Genomic DNA, 8,615 nt, shown 5'->3' with positions numbered 1-8,615 from the left:
GCGTTGGACTTAGCCGCTGGTTGGACGGGTCGGCTCGCGAGCGAGGCGTTCGGGTCCGACGGCCGAAAGCAATGCGCCGCGTTGGACTTAGCCGCTGGTTGGAGGGGTCGGCTCGCGAGCGAGGCGTTCGCGTCCGCCGGCCAAAAGCAACGCGCCGCGTTGGACTTAGCCGCTGGTTGGACGGGTCGGCTCGCGAGCGAGGCATTCGCGTCCGCCGGCCAAAAGCAATGCGCCGCGTTGGACTTAGCCGCTGGTTGGACGGGTCGGCTCGCGAGCGAGGCGTTCGCGTCCGCCGGCCAAAAGCAATGCGCCGCGTTGGACTTAGCCGCTGGTTGGACGGGTCGGCTCGCGAGCGAGGCTTTCGCGTCCGCCGGCCGAAAGCAATGCGCCGCGTTGGACTTAGCCGCTGGTTGGACGGGTCGGCTCGCGAGCGAGGCGTTCGGGTCCGCCGGCCAAAAGCAATGCGCCGCGTTGGACTTAGCCGCTGTTTGGACGGGTCGGCTCGCGAGCGAGGCGTTCGCGTCCGCCGGCCGAAAGCAATGCACCGCGTTGGACTTAGCCGCTGGTTGGACGGGTCGGCTCGCGAGCGAGGCGTTCGCGTCCGCCGGCCAAAAGCAATGCGCCGCGTTGGACTTAGCCGCTGGTTGGACGGGTCGGCTCGCGAGCGAGGCTTTCGCGTCCGCCGGCCGAAAGCAATGCGCCGCGTTGGACTTAGCCGCTGGTTGGAGGGGTCGGCTCGCGAGCGAGGCGTTTGCGTCCGCCGGCCGAAAGCAATGCGCCGCGTTGGACTTAGCCGCTGGTTGGACGGGTCGGCTCGCGAGCGAGGCTTTCGCGTCCGCCGGCCGAAAGCAATGCGCCGCGTTGGACTTAGCCGCTGGTTGGAGGGGTCGGCTCGCGAGCGAGGCGTTTGCGTCCGCCGGCCGAAAGCAATGCGCCGCGTTGGACTTAGCCGCTGGTTGGAGGGGTCGGCTCGCGAGCGAGGCGTTTGCGTCCGCCGGCCGAAAGCAATGCACCGCGTTGGACTTAGCCGCTGGTTGGACGGGTCGGCTCGCGAGCGAGGCGTTCGGGTCCGACGGCCGAAAGCAATGCGCCGCGTTGGACTTAGCCGCTGTTTGGACGGGTCGGCTCGCGAGCGAGGCGTTCGCGTCCGCCGGCCGAAAGCAATGCACCGCGTTGGACTTAGCCGCTGGTTGGACGGGTCGGCTCGCGAGCGAGGCGTTCGGGTCCGACGGCCGAAAGCAATGCGCCGCGTTGGACTTAGCCGCTGGTTGGACGGGTCGGCTCGCGAGCGAGGCGTTCGGGTCCGACGGCCGAAAGCAATGCGCCGCGTTGGACTTAGCCGCTGGTTGGAGGGGTCGGCTCGCGAGCGAGGCGTTCGCGTCCGCCGGCCAAAAGCAACGCGCCGCGTTGGACTTAGCCGCTGGTTGGACGGGTCGGCTCGCGAGCGAGGCATTCGCGTCCGCCGGCCAAAAGCAATGCGCCGCGTTGGACTTAGCCGCTGGTTGGACGGGTCGGCTCGCGAGCGAGGCGTTCGGGTCCGCCGGCCAAAAGCAATGCGCCGCGTTGGACTTAGCCGCTGTTTGGACGGGTCGGCTCGCGAGCGAGGCGTTCGCGTCCGCCGGCCGAAAGCAATGCACCGCGTTGGACTTAGCCGCTGGTTGGACGGGTCGGCTCGCGAGCGAGGCGTTCGGGTCCGACGGCCGAAAGCAATGCGCCGCGTTGGACTTAGCCGCTGGTTGGACGGGTCGGCTCGCGAGCGAGGCGTTCGGGTCCGACGGCCGAAAGCAATGCGCCGCGTTGGACTTAGCCGCTGGTTGGAGGGGTCGGCTCGCGAGCGAGGCGTTCGCGTCCGCCGGCCAAAAGCAACGCGCCGCGTTGGACTTAGCCGCTGGTTGGACGGGTCGGCTCGCGAGCGAGGCATTCGCGTCCGCCGGCCAAAAGCAATGCGCCGCGTTGGACTTAGCCGCTGGTTGGACGGGTCGGCTCGCGAGCGAGGCGTTCGCGTCCGCCGGCCAAAAGCAATGCGCCGCGTTGGACTTGGCCGCTGTTTGGACGAGTCGGCTCGCGAGCGAGGCGTTCGGGTCCGACGGCCGAAAGCAATGCGCCGCGTTGGACTTAGCCGCTGGTTGGACGGGTCGGCTCGCGAGCGAGGCGTTCGGGTCTGCCGGCCAAAAGCAATGCGCCGCGTTGGACTTAGCCGCTGGTTGGACGGGTCGGCTCGCGAGCGAGGCGTTCGGGTCCGCCGGCCAAAAGCAATGCGCCGCGTTGGACTTAGCCGCTGTTTGGACGGGTCGGCTCGCGAGCGAGGCGTTCGCGTCCGCCGGCCGAAAGCAATGCACCGCGTTGGACTTAGCCGCTGGTTGGACGGGTCGGCTCGCGAGCGAGGCGTTCGGGTCCGACGGCCGAAAGCAATGCGCCGCGTTGGACTTAGCCGCTGGTTGGAGGGGTCGGCTCGCGAGCGAGGCGTTCGCGTCCGCCGGCCAAAAGCAACGCGCCGCGTTGGACTTAGCCGCTGGTTGGACGGGTCGGCTCGCGAGCGAGGCATTCGCGTCCGCCGGCCAAAAGCAATGCGCCGCGTTGGACTTAGCCGCTGGTTGGACGGGTCGGCTCGCGAGCGAGGCGTTCGCGTCCGCCGGCCAAAAGCAATGCGCCGCGTTGGACTTAGCCGCTGTTTGGACGAGTCGGCTCGCGAGCGAGGCGTTCGGGTCCGACGGCCGAAAGCAATGCGCCGCGTTGGACTTAGCCGCTGGTTGGACGGGTCGGCTCGCGAGCGAGGCGTTCGGGTCTGCCGGCCAAAAGCAATGCGCCGCGTTGGACTTAGCCGCTGGTTGGACGGGTCGGCTCGCGAGCGAGGCGTTCGGGTCCGCCGGCCAAAAGCAATGCGCCGCGTTGGACTTAGCCGCTGTTTGGACGGGTCGGCTCGCGAGCGAGGCGTTCGCGTCCGCCGGCCGAAAGCAATGCACCGCGTTGGACTTAGCCGCTGGTTGGACGGGTCGGCTCGCGAGCGAGGCGTTCGCGTCCGCCGGCCAAAAGCAATGCGCCGCGTTGGACTTAGCCGCTGGTTGGACGGGTCGGCTCGCGAGCGAGGCTTTCGCGTCCGCCGGCCGAAAGCAATGCGCCGCGTTGGACTTAGCCGCTGGTTGGAGGGGTCGGCTCGCGAGCGAGGCGTTTGCGTCCGCCGGCCGAAAGCAATGCGCCGCGTTGGACTTAGCCGCTGGTTGGACGGGTCGGCTCGCGAGCGAGGCTTTCGCGTCCGCCGGCCGAAAGCAATGCGCCGCGTTGGACTTAGCCGCTGGTTGGAGGGGTCGGCTCGCGAGCGAGGCGTTCGGGTCCGTCGGCCGAAAGCAATGCGCCGCGTTGGACTTAGCCGCTGGTTGGACGGGTCGGCTCGCGAGCGAGGCTTTCGCGTCCGCCGGCCGAAAGCAATGCGCCGCGTTGGACTTAGCCGCTGGTTGGAGGGGTCGGCTCGCGAGCGAGGCGTTTGCGTCCGCCGGCCGAAAGCAATGCGCCGCGTTGGACTTAGCCGCTGGTTGGAGGGGTCGGCTCGCGAGCGAGGCGTTTGCGTCCGCCGGCCGAAAGCAATGCACCGCGTTGGACTTAGCCGCTGGTTGGACGGGTCGGCTCGCGAGCGAGGCGTTCGGGTCCGACGGCCGAAAGCAATGCGCCGCGTTGGACTTAGCCGCTGTTTGGACGGGTCGGCTCGCGAGCGAGGCGTTCGCGTCCGCCGGCCGAAAGCAATGCACCGCGTTGGACTTAGCCGCTGGTTGGACGGGTCGGCTCGCGAGCGAGGCGTTCGGGTCCGACGGCCGAAAGCAATGCGCCGCGTTGGACTTAGCCGCTGGTTGGACGGGTCGGCTCGCGAGCGAGGCGTTCGGGTCCGACGGCCGAAAGCAATGCGCCGCGTTGGACTTAGCCGCTGGTTGGAGGGGTCGGCTCGCGAGCGAGGCGTTCGCGTCCGCCGGCCAAAAGCAACGCGCCGCGTTGGACTTAGCCGCTGGTTGGACGGGTCGGCTCGCGAGCGAGGCATTCGCGTCCGCCGGCCAAAAGCAATGCGCCGCGTTGGACTTAGCCGCTGGTTGGACGGGTCGGCTCGCGAGCGAGGCGTTCGCGTCCGCCGGCCAAAAGCAATGCGCCGCGTTGGACTTAGCCGCTGTTTGGACGAGTCGGCTCGCGAGCGAGGCGTTCGGGTCCGACGGCCGAAAGCAATGCGCCGCGTTGGACTTAGCCGCTGGTTGGACGGGTCGGCTCGCGAGCGAGGCGTTCGGGTCTGCCGGCCAAAAGCAATGCGCCGCGTTGGACTTAGCCGCTGGTTGGACGGGTCGGCTCGCGAGCGAGGCGTTCGGGTCCGCCGGCCAAAAGCAATGCGCCGCGTTGGACTTAGCCGCTGTTTGGACGGGTCGGCTCGCGAGCGAGGCGTTCGCGTCCGCCGGCCGAAAGCAATGCACCGCGTTGGACTTAGCCGCTGGTTGGACGGGTCGGCTCGCGAGCGAGGCGTTCGGGTCCGACGGCCGAAAGCAATGCGCCGCGTTGGACTTAGCCGCTGGTTGGAGGGGTCGGCTCGCGAGCGAGGCGTTCGCGTCCGCCGGCCAAAAGCAACGCGCCGCGTTGGACTTAGCCGCTGGTTGGACGGGTCGGCTCGCGAGCGAGGCATTCGCGTCCGCCGGCCAAAAGCAATGCGCCGCGTTGGACTTAGCCGCTGGTTGGACGGGTCGGCTCGCGAGCGAGGCGTTCGCGTCCGCCGGCCAAAAGCAATGCGCCGCGTTGGACTTAGCCGCTGTTTGGACGAGTCGGCTCGCGAGCGAGGCGTTCGGGTCCGACGGCCGAAAGCAATGCGCCGCGTTGGACTTAGCCGCTGGTTGGAGGGGTCGGCTCGCGAGCGAGGCGTTTGCGTCCGCCGGCCGAAAGCAATGCGCCGCGTTGGACTTAGCCGCTGGTTGGAGGGGTCGGCTCGCGAGCGAGGCGTTCGGGTCCGTCGGCCGAAAGCAATGCGCCGCGTTGGACTTAGCCGCTGGTTGGACGGGTCGGCTCGCGAGCGAGGCTTTCGCGTCCGCCGGCCGAAAGCAATGCGCCGCGTTGGACTTAGCCGCTGGTTGGAGGGGTCGGCTCGCGAGCGAGGCGTTTGCGTCCGCCGGCCGAAAGCAATGCGCCGCGTTGGACTTAGCCGCTGGTTGGACGGGTCGGCTCGCGAGCGAGGCGTTCGGGTCCGCCGGCCAAAAGCAATGCGCCGCGTTGGACTTAGCCGCTGGTTGGACGGGTCGGCTCGCGAGCGAGGCGTTCGCGTCCGCCGGCCGAAAGCAATGCACCGCGTTGGACTTAGCCGCTGGTTGGACGGGTCGGCTCGCGAGCGAGGCTTTCGCGTCCGCCGGCCGAAAGCAATGCGCCGCGTTGGACTTAGCCGCTGGTTGGAGGGGTCGGCTCGCGAGCGAGGCGTTTGCGTCCGCCGGCCGAAAGCAATGCGCCGCGTTGGACTTAGCCGCTGGTTGGAGGGGTCGGCTCGCGAGCGAGGCGTTCGGGTCCGTCGGCCGAAAGCAATGCGCCGCGTTGGACTTAGCCGCTGGTTGGACGGGTCGGCTCGCGAGCGAGGCTTTCGCGTCCGCCGGCCGAAAGCAATGCGCCGCGTTGGACTTAGCCGCTGGTTGGAGGGGTCGGCTCGCGAGCGAGGCGTTCGGGTCCGACGGCCGAAAGCAATGCGCCGCGTTGGACTTAGCCGCTGGTTGGACGGGTCGGCTCGCGAGCGAGGCGTTCGGGTCCGCCGGCCAAAAGCAATGCGCCGCGTTGGACTTAGCCGCTGGTTGGACGGGTCGGCTCGCGAGCGAGGCGTTCGGGTCCGACGGCCGAAAGCAATGCGCCGCGTTGGACTTAGCCGCTGGTTGGACGGGTCGGCTCGCGAGCGAAGCGTTCGGGTCCGCCGGCCAAAAGCAATGCGCCGCGTTGGACTTAGCCGCTGGTTGGACGGGTCGGCTCGCGAGCGAGGCGTTCGGGTCCGCCGGCCAAAAGCAATGCGCCGCGTTGGACTTAGCCGCTGGTTGGACGGGTCGGCTCGCGAGCGAGGCGTTCGCGTCCGCCGGCCGAAAGCAATGCACCGCGTTGGACTTAGCCGCTGGTTGGACGGGTCGGCTCGCGAGCGAGGCGTTCGCGTCCGCCGGCCAAAAGCAATGCGCCGCGTTGGACTTAGCCGCTGGTTGGAGGGGTCGGCTCGCGAGCGAGGCGTTCGGGTCCGACGGCCGAAAGCAATGCGCCGCGTTGGACTTAGCCGCTGTTTGGACGGGTCGGCTCGCGAGCGAGGCGTTCGCGTCCGCCGGCCGAAAGCAATGCACCGCGTTGGACTTAGCCGCTGGTTGGACGGGTCGGCTCGCGAGCGAGGCGTTCGCGTCCGCCGGCCAAAAGCAATGCGCCGCGTTGGACTTAGCCGCTGGTTGGACGGGTCGCTCGCGAGCGAGGCGTTCGGGTCCGACGGCCGAAAGCAATGCGCCGCGTTGGACTTAGCCGCTGGTTGGACGGGTCGCTCGCGAGCGAGGCGTTCGGGTCCGACGGCCGAAAGCAATGCGCCGCGTTGGACTTAGCCGCTGGTTGGACGGGTCGGCTCGCGAGCGAGGCGTTCGGGTCCGCCGGCCAAAAGCAATGCGCCGCGTTGGACTTAGCCGCTGGTTGGACGGGTCGGCTCGCGAGCGAGGCGTTCGGGTCCGACGGCCGAAAGCAATGCGCCGCGTTGGACTTAGCCGCTGGTTGGACGGGTCGGCTCGCGAGCGAAGCGTTCGGGTCCGCCGGCCAAAAGCAATGCGCCGCGTTGGACTTAGCCGCTGGTTGGACGGGTCGGCTCGCGAGCGAGGCGTTCGGGTCCGACGGCCGAAAGCAATGCGCCGCGTTGGACTTAGCCGCTGGTTGGACGGGTCGGCTCGCGAGCGAGGCGTTCGGGTCCGACGGCCGAAAGCAATGCGCCGCGTTGGACTTAGCCGCTGGTTGGAGGGGTCGGCTCGCGAGCGAGGCGTTCGCGTCCGCCGGCCAAAAGCAACGCGCCGCGTTGGACTTAGCCGCTGGTTGGACGGGTCGGCTCGCGAGCGAGGCATTCGCGTCCGCCGGCCAAAAGCAATGCGCCGCGTTGGACTTAGCCGCTGGTTGGACGGGTCGGCTCGCGAGCGAGGCGTTCGCGTCCGCCGGCCAAAAGCAATGCGCCGCGTTGGACTTAGCCGCTGGTTGGACGGGTCGGCTCGCGAGCGAGGCTTTCGCGTCCGCCGGCCGAAAGCAATGCGCCGCGTTGGACTTAGCCGCTGGTTGGACGGGTCGGCTCGCGAGCGAGGCGTTCGGGTCCGCCGGCCAAAAGCAATGCGCCGCGTTGGACTTAGCCGCTGTTTGGACGGGTCGGCTCGCGAGCGAGGCGTTCGCGTCCGCCGGCCGAAAGCAATGCACCGCGTTGGACTTAGCCGCTGGTTGGACGGGTCGGCTCGCGAGCGAGGCGTTCGCGTCCGCCGGCCAAAAGCAATGCGCCGCGTTGGACTTAGCCGCTGGTTGGACGGGTCGGCTCGCGAGCGAGGCTTTCGCGTCCGCCGGCCGAAAGCAATGCGCCGCGTTGGACTTAGCCGCTGGTTGGAGGGGTCGGCTCGCGAGCGAGGCGTTTGCGTCCGCCGGCCGAAAGCAATGCGCCGCGTTGGACTTAGCCGCTGGTTGGACGGGTCGGCTCGCGAGCGAGGCTTTCGCGTCCGCCGGCCGAAAGCAATGCGCCGCGTTGGACTTAGCCGCTGGTTGGAGGGGTCGGCTCGCGAGCGAGGCGTTCGGGTCCGTCGGCCGAAAGCAATGCGCCGCGTTGGACTTAGCCGCTGGTTGGACGGGTCGGCTCGCGAGCGAGGCTTTCGCGTCCGCCGGCCGAAAGCAATGCGCCGCGTTGGACTTAGCCGCTGGTTGGAGGGGTCGGCTCGCGAGCGAGGCGTTTGCGTCCGCCGGCCGAAAGCAATGCGCCGCGTTGGACTATGTTATCTTAGATAAAATTTTATTATTTAAAACTATTGGAATTTGTTTACAAGTATTTTGTTATGCAAATATTTTTTCATCATTTGAAGTACCTCATTGATTTTGGTCCTATCGAAGAAGTTTGCCCTATGGCCGACTATGTTATAGCCGGCTCGTCGCCGTTCTGCCGGCGGACCTTTTCGTACATATAAGAGTGTTGGGAGTGAGCTTAGCTGCTCGAGGTATGAAACTTAGCACAGCATAGTCACGGGTCGGTGTCTTAGACCGAATGGCCCTAATGTGACTGAGCGCTAGATAGCGTTGGTTCGAAAAGTTTTTAAGCGGAATATATCCGTGTTTTGTATTCTTTTTGGCTCACTGAAAAATCACTCAAAGTTCCGAGCGAGAATATGTTATTCACCGTATGTTGTGAAGGACTTTAGAGAAAGTCAGCCATGAAGTTTTGACTTTAACTTTGTTTTTTGTCAGAAGAATGTTTGAAGAGATTGTGTAACAATGTTGGAATAGCCTTACAGTTTTGCTCGATTCTTCCTTTTTACGGGGGAAGTTTCGAGCTGACTTAGAGGTTTTATCTATTGAATTTGGAAAGTGTCTCTGCAGATCGGGATTTTTAAGTAAAGACTCGACTGCGGTGTTCGCTTTAGGTATTC

This window comes from Prorops nasuta, unplaced genomic scaffold (genome assembly GCF_024137725.1).
Source record: "Prorops nasuta isolate Cenicafe-Biocafe unplaced genomic scaffold, Cenicafe_Pnas_1.2 PNAS00173, whole genome shotgun sequence".
Lineage (NCBI taxonomy): Eukaryota > Metazoa > Arthropoda > Insecta > Hymenoptera > Bethylidae > Prorops > Prorops nasuta.
This window is presented reverse-complemented; position numbering follows the sequence as displayed.